The sequence below is a fragment of the Staurois parvus genome, unplaced genomic scaffold (assembly GCF_062004578.1).
Source record: "Staurois parvus isolate SC_StPar_1 unplaced genomic scaffold, SC_StPar_1.0 ptg000231l, whole genome shotgun sequence".
Classification (NCBI taxonomy): Eukaryota; Metazoa; Chordata; class Amphibia; order Anura; family Ranidae; genus Staurois; species Staurois parvus.
In genome coordinates this window covers 2,566,690-2,574,685 of record NW_028318027.1, presented here as the reverse complement: position 1 = coordinate 2,574,685, position 7,996 = coordinate 2,566,690, and positions in this window count along the sequence as shown.

Genomic DNA, 7,996 nt, shown 5'->3' with positions numbered 1-7,996 from the left:
AGTTTACTTGATAAGGAAGATTACTAAAATCAGTATAGGATTAGACCCAGAATTATGCCTCCTCCATATCTCAGAACTCCCAGTGAAAGTATATAAGAGGTCAGGGATATGGTACTACTTAACCGCAGCAAAGAGCTTGATACCCAGGTACTGGAAGAAAAGAGGTGCCAACTGAGGAAGACTGGATGGGTAGAGTAAACCAGATTTCTGGGACAGAAAGATTGTATTATATGCACGAGGATAAGTTGGAGATGTACAATAAAAAATGGAAAGGATGGGGAGAATATAAAGAAATGGCGAAAAAGGTGAAGAGATAAGGTCCCTGGTAGTCGGTTTAGAATTGGATTTAAGAATAACAGAATCATATGGAGTAAATGAGAGAAGAGAGAATATGGAGCGTGGAAAGGTGAGGGAGGGAAGGGAGGGGACGGGGAGAAGGAGGGGGGGGTATTTGGAAGGGGGGGATGGTATGAAAAGAAAGCCATATATAGGAATACATTTTATAAGGAGAAAATATGTTTTTGATAAATATTTTAATAGATATGTTGAAATGACTTGTATATGGATTGAAAATCAATATTTATAAAAAAAAAAAAAAAGAAAATACTGCTCTCCTGAACCGTATTCATAGGTTTCAGTCACGCCTCCCTTTTCCCTTATTTTTTCCAGACTGGACATGTTAAGTTCCTGAAGTTGCTCTTGATATTTTTTATCCCCCAGACCTTTCACCCATTTGTTACCCGTTTCTGGACTTGTTCTATCTTATCGATGTCTTTTTGTAAGTGAGGTCTCCAGAACTGGACACAGTATTCTAAAGGAGGTCTAACTGAAGATCAGTATTGGGGAATCAGGACCTCCTTCCTGCTGGTGATCCCTCTAGTGATGCATCATAGAATTCTATTCAGTTTTGGTTACCAAATGTCAGGAAAGATGTTAAAATTAGAAAGGTTTCAGTGAAGGGCAACAAAATGAATAAGGAGGACCTCAGCTATGGGGGATGAAGAAGATAAACTATGGAGGATTGAGGACCTCAGCTATGAGGATTGATGACAGTTCTTCACTTTGGAGAAGAGGCACTTAAGAGGAGATATGAATACAATTTACAAATACATAAAAAAGTGACTCCAGTAACTGTTGTAAAATGTTACATTTAAGGTCCCCGAAGACGATACTTGGCCATGATTTGAGATTGGAAGAAAGGTGTAACCTTAGAGATTGAGGAAAGGGCTCTTTACTGGTAGAGCAGTAAAAATGTACTAGCTGAGTGTTTTAATGAGAATTTCACAAACTTCTAACTGGAAAAAAAAAAAAAAAACCCTCACACATTGAGTGAACTGGATGGAGTTGTGTCTTTTTTCAACGTTCCAAATTATGTGACAATGACTCCAAATACGAGGGAGAGATCTTAAATACTGAATAGTCATAGCAAAAAGGAAGCTTGAGTTACCATGAAATCACTGTCATGAGAGATATGATTAGGGACTTTGGGGGATTTAAAAAAAAACAAAAAAAAAAAAAATTCATAGATGATATAGAATGGAAGGAAGTAGAATAAGAATGGAAGAGACCTGACAGAAACAAAGGCCAGAAGTTGTTCAATCCCCAGAAGTGCTAAAATTGGATATGCTCTTTGGCTAGTTATCTACCCAATTTATTATAGTTTGATGGAATTGTCAAATCAGTTCATGTGTAATTCATTGTACAATATAATATGAGGGGTATTCAAGTCAAACCTGGACTTCTGAGCTTATATACCAACATTCAAAAGGAGTGGAAACCGCATTTGTTTTTTTAATATACTCCCCTGCTACATTTATACACTTATGGCATTTAATGAAATACCTGTAAAGCTTTGGTATAGAAATATTTGTCAGTACACCTGAACCATCCTAGGATAGCCAACTTCACTCCCTCATCATTGCTTTCAGAGTTCCCACAGAAAGATTCATCTTTTGTGCAATATCATGACAGGTTATGCATTGATGATCCAAGATCAGGTGTTCCAGGCTCTGAATGTACACAGGAATGACGGCTGTGAGTTGGGAACCACCATGGTTGGGATCACCATTGATGGACATATGGCCATCTTTGAAAGTTACACCATTCAAATGTCTCATCACCGTACAGTGCTTGAAGTCCTCTAGATATCTGCGGGTTTTACGCCTTTGTTCATGTGACATGTGCCCCATCTATCAATTATAGGACACACTTGCCCCTTAAACTTCAGCTTCAACATCCTTCATACAGAGTTTTCACCAATGGTTTGTGATGAGCTTCATTGCAGATATTCCCCTATTGAATGGTAAGAAGTGAATGTTGATCAATAATATTGATATTAATACCCCCCCATATATTCTTATATTACTATCCCACCATTGGCTGTTGACTTGATTGAGGTAGTTATTGGCATAACATTACCAATATTTAATGTTCCTATTGTCTGCCTGGAGGGATCCACCCATACTATTGTTAATTGTATGTTTACTGTACATACCGTATCCCATCACTATTGTCCATCAGGTCTCCTCTGTATTTTCTATTCAGTAGAGACTCAGACTCTACAGAGTCCAGAAGTGCTCCTCCAACCCTAAAGAAACTCTCCAGCAACTTGGTTCTTTCCCAGAGATTATGTTTTAAGTGGATCCCAGAACAGACAACATGGTCCAACATAGTACTTGTAAAATATATCTATATCAGAAGCCTCTAGTGTCCCTACTTCTCTTGTCACACATTAGCAAGCATATGGACACTTCGAACCATCCAGCACATACACTGCTCAAAAAAACAAACAAAAAAAACAAATAAATGAAGCAGGCTAGTCCATTTTGCTGAAGTTTCATTGCAACAACTCAAAATGCTGCTCCTGCCCCTACGTGCTTCTATGCATGCCTGACAATGTCAAGGCATGCTCCTAATGAGATGGAGGATGGTGTCCTGGGGTATTTCCTCCCAGATCTGGAGCAGGGCTTCGCTGAGCTCCTGCCAGATCTGGAGCAGGGCTTCGCTGAGCTCCTGCCAGATCTGGAGCAGGGCTTCGCTGAGCTCCTGCCAGATCTGGAGCAGGGCTTCGCTGAGCTCCTGCCAGATCTGGAGCAGGGCTTCGCTGAGCTCCTGCCAGATCTGGAGCAGGGCTTCGCTGAGCTCCTGCCAGATCTGGAGCAGGGCTTCGCTGAGCTCCTGCCAGATCTGGAGCAGGGCTTCGCTGAGCTCCTGCCAGATCTGGAGCAGGGCTTCGCTGAGCTCCTGCCAGATCTGGAGCAGGGCTTCGCTGAGCTCCTGCCAGATCTGGAGCAGGGCTTCGCTGAGCTCCTGCCAGATCTGGAGCAGGGCTTCGCTGAGCTCCTTGACAGTGAAGTGCAACCTGGCAGCATCGGATAGACCCAAATCCAATAGAACATCTCTGGGGTATCCTCTTGGTCAGGTGAGCATGAGGGCCATTCACTGGTATCAATTCCATCTTCCTTCAGGAACTGCTTTCATGCTCTTGCAACATGAGTTCAGGCATAGTCGTGCACCAGGAGGAACCCAGGACCCACTGCACTAGTGTAGGGTCTGACAATGGGTCCAAGAACTTCATCCCGATACCTAATGGCAGTCAGGGTGCCATTGTCTAGCCTGTAGAGGTCTGCGCGTCCCTCCATGGATATGACTCCCCAGACCATCACTGACCCACCACCAAAACTGTCATGTTGAACAATTTTACAGGTAGCATAACATTCACCATGGCTTCTCCAGACCCTTTCACATGTGGTCAGGGTGAACCTGAGCTCATCTGTGAAAAAGCACAGGGCGTCAGTGGCAGACCTGCCAATTCTGGTGTTCAATGGCAAATGCCAGTTGAGCTCTGTGGTGCTAGGCAGTGAGCACAAGGCCCGCTAGAGGACATCAAGTCCCCCTCATAAATTTTCTTTTTGATGGTTTGGTCAGCCATTCATACCAATGGCCTTCTGGAGGTCATTTTTAAGGCCGACAATGCTCATCTTGTTCCTTCTTGCACAAAGGAGTAGATACTGGTCCTGTTGATGGGTTAAAGACTTTCTATGGCCCTGTCCAGCTCTCCTAGAGTAACTGCCTGTCTCCTGGAATCTCCTCCATGCTCTTGAGACTGCTAGGAGAAGCAGCAAACCTGGCAATGGCACGTATTGATGTGCCATGCTGGAGAAGTTGACTTGTCTATGCAACCTCTGTAGGGTCCAGGTATTGCATCATGCTACCAGTAGTGACATGAATCCTAGCCAAATGCAAAACTACTGACAAAAAGTCAGAAAAGATGTGTAGGGGTTGTCTCATTGGCCCATTTACTGCACCTGTTAATTTAATAAACACCAAAGCAGCTGAAATAAATTACCGACACCCTCTGCGACTTAACTGACCATATCAACATCCCAGGAGTTGCCTTGATGCTAGACTCAGATTTAAAAAAAAAAAAAAGTGTTCCTTTAATTTTTTTTTTGAGCAGTGCATTTCTAATCTACGATAGGTGCCTGGGTAGCTTCCATCATGGAATAATGTATACCACATTCTAGAGCAGGGGTGTCAAACTCAATTTGATAGCGGGTTGCATAAGCATTATGGTTGCTATCAAAAGGGCCAGTTGTATCTGTAAGACTAGATGTCCAGAGTACCCCACCCCTCTTAATTCAGATGTCAAGAGAACTCCCATCAGAATCCAAAAGTCACCCACCCTCCATTTCTTCACAGTGCACCCCCTTATGTTGTGATGCTGGGAAGAAGCTGGGGGGCAGAGCTGTGAAGAAGAAAGTGCAGGGTCTGGAGAAGGACCAGGGAAAGTCTGGAGTCAGCTGAATGCTGAGACCAGAGGGAGGTTAAAATGAGGGGGTGCTGCAACTGCAGGAAGTACATAGGATCTGTAGGAGGAGTTTGGTCCCCCTCTGCTGCTGACACCAGGGGATATGGAGATGAGGGGGGGGGGTGCTGCAACTGTACAGAGAGGCACAGGATTTGTAGAAGTTCCATCCTCTCTGGTGATGACTTCTGAGACAAGATGGGGGCGGAGACCAGGGAGAGCTGCAAGGTTCATGTGAAATAATCCTCCGTGCTGTATTTGGCCCACAGCCCTTGTGTTTGACATGTTCTAGACCCTTCCATATTAACTCCTTTTCCTAACACATAAAATTGCCTGCTCCCCCCCCAAAAATACCAGTGGCAGACCCTGGAGAGGTTTCTGATTTTGCTGTTAAACATGATAGAAAAAAAAAAAAAAAAAAAAAAAACCACCTTATTTTCAGTTACTGAAAGTACCAACTTAAAAAAAGCCCATAGTGACCAATAGGTGAAAATCTCTCGATTCCACCATCAACACTGACTGAATGCTTTTCCCAGTTCTATGGTGTTCTGCCATTCAGGGTGGGGGCAGGGAACCTTCTCAGCTGGCAGAACACAATGATTGGCTATAGCCACAATCAGTAATTGAATGTAAATAAATCCGATAGGCTGCTTGTACCAAAGTAGATTGATGGATCGACTTGGGTACAATCAACTTGCCCATACTTGGATTGAACCTTGGCCGGCCCCCGCTGAACATCGATGTACGAGCAGCTTAAAGTCAGTTGTATTTACAACTCTTGTTTCCAGGGACAGTAAACAATTGTCCAAATTAACATCTCATTACCGTTTGCTTTGTCCTTTTGAATAGAATTGGCAAAGGAAGATTGCCAATCTTGAGGACTTTCTTCTGGATGGGAAAAATTGACTGCTACTATGTGTATATATTTATTTAGATCTACACTATACATCTCCTACAAAATCCTGTGTATAAAATATGTTATTCTTAAACTGGCCAAAATGCTTATTTTTTTTGGTCAGCCTGTGGGGTAGATTCAGCATTGTTTGGCAGGCAGTAAGCACCAATTTGTCCAAAACAATGTATTTGGAAAGAATTTGGACAAATACAAAAAACCTGGTGGAGAGGCTCACCCCTCCAGTGTCACTATCACACAGCGATGAGACAGTGGTCTGAAAACCCAAAGGAGGAGCAGCATGCAGCCTGGCCAGACCCAAAGGGGGAGCTTCCTGAAAATGTAGACGTGGTCTTGGTCCTCTTCCTACTCCTCTAGAACATTTCCCTAATGCTCAGCCCTGTCCCTGACAGATCGGGAACCTGTCACCACACTGGCCACTCACAAAGTGTGCCAATCCCAGGCATCACAGTCTTAAAGACTCTGCCTGACCCAAGATGGCAACCAGAATCAAATGGGGAACAAGCATCCAATTGGAAAATTTCCTCCATGTGACCAAGGAAATCAGAGGAAGCCAGTTCTTCTCAACCAACTCCCCCATCTGCATTGCTGCCACAGTTGAAAGCCACCTGCAGTGGGCGTACTCTGCTCTAGCATACACTGCACCCATTGATGATACTATCAGGCATTATAGCTGCAGCAAGGGGCCAAGTATCCCTGCATACAGTGTCCCCTCTGCTGGCCCTGTCCCCTCCCACTCCTGTGCAAGCCCCACCCCCTTAGCTCAATTAGACCCTCTTCACTGTGACAATCTGTTCCCCTTCCTGGGGCAGCTGCATGGTGATTCTTCTCTTTCCAGTAGCGTGTCCCTGTGCCAAGGTGTCCTGTCCTGAGCCACCCCCCCCCCCCCCCCATATGACAACGTTCCCTGGGTGTCTTCTGCTTCAGAATATTGCGGATTTAAAAAGAAAAAAAATTCATAAGCGGATAGAAAAGTATAAGCCCAGTGAGACCTTTGAAACAGGTATTTGCCAAAGTCCTCTTAATGATCATTTAAGCAAGAGATGCTAAACTACTGACCAACCAGGTGACCACACAACCAAGAGAGTCCAAATGTCCTACTCAACTCTCAGAATTGATAGGAAGAGCAAAAAAAGACGACAACGGTTTCACACAGCCCTGACCAGGGACAACTGACCAGAAGACTTCCAGGTGTCAGAAATGTTCATTGTGAAGACACATCATAAATGTACCTGGATTGTAAGAGAACACATCTGGCAAGAGAATTGTCTCACATTTGCACATCACCAACACTTCACCAAAAGGACAAGACAAGCAACTCTTCCATGTTTGCACATAACGAATGTTCATTTACTCAAATGGTTTCTGGGCAAGAGAAGAGCCAACCAGGAATTGGTAAGAACAAACATTGGGAGGTGAGAGAAGGGACAGTTCCGCCATAAGAGGTATCCATGTGGCTAGAATACCAGATTCAATAAAATCATGACATTAACCACTTCATGTTTGGACACTTTTACCCCCTTCCTGCCCAGGCCAATTTTCAGCTTTCAGTGCTGTCGACTTTGAATGACAATTGCGCGGTCATGCAACACTGTACCCATATGAATTTAGCATTTTTTTTTTTTTTTTTTTTAGATAGATAAAAACGTTATTTTGGTGGTATTTATTCACCACTGGGATTTTTATTTGTTTGCTATATAAATGAAAAAGTCCAACAAATTTTAAAGTGTCTTATAAAATTTTGCTAGTTAATAATCTCTTCATAAATCTTGGCCAAAATTTATTCAGTTATCTTTATAAAATTTGGGTTATATTTTTTTTTTTTTACTAAACAAAAACTAATTTTTCAAAACTTAATTTTTATATTTAACATACTGTCCCTTTAGCAGTACTGTGTCACCATAGTGACACACTACTATTTGTGGGGAGGTGATGAAGATTTACATAGATTGCTTTTACAGCCTTTATGGGTGTAAAAGCAATAATTTCTCCCTCTCTGGCTGCATTCCTTCAGCCACTGAGAAATATTGTTTTAGCTGTGATTGGTCACAGCTTGTCACATGGTTCAAGACTGTTGTGAATAGCCTTGTAGCATGTGACCATTCACAGATTTCACACGTAGTATGCAATGATGTCAAAAGGGACTTCTTGCTTACTACTGTTCATGTGATCACTGATTGGCCAATCAGTGATCACATGAGCGGGACCTCACACAGAGGTCTCGTACAACGATCAGTGTTCCGCTGTATCCACGCACTCCCAGGGAGCATGCACAA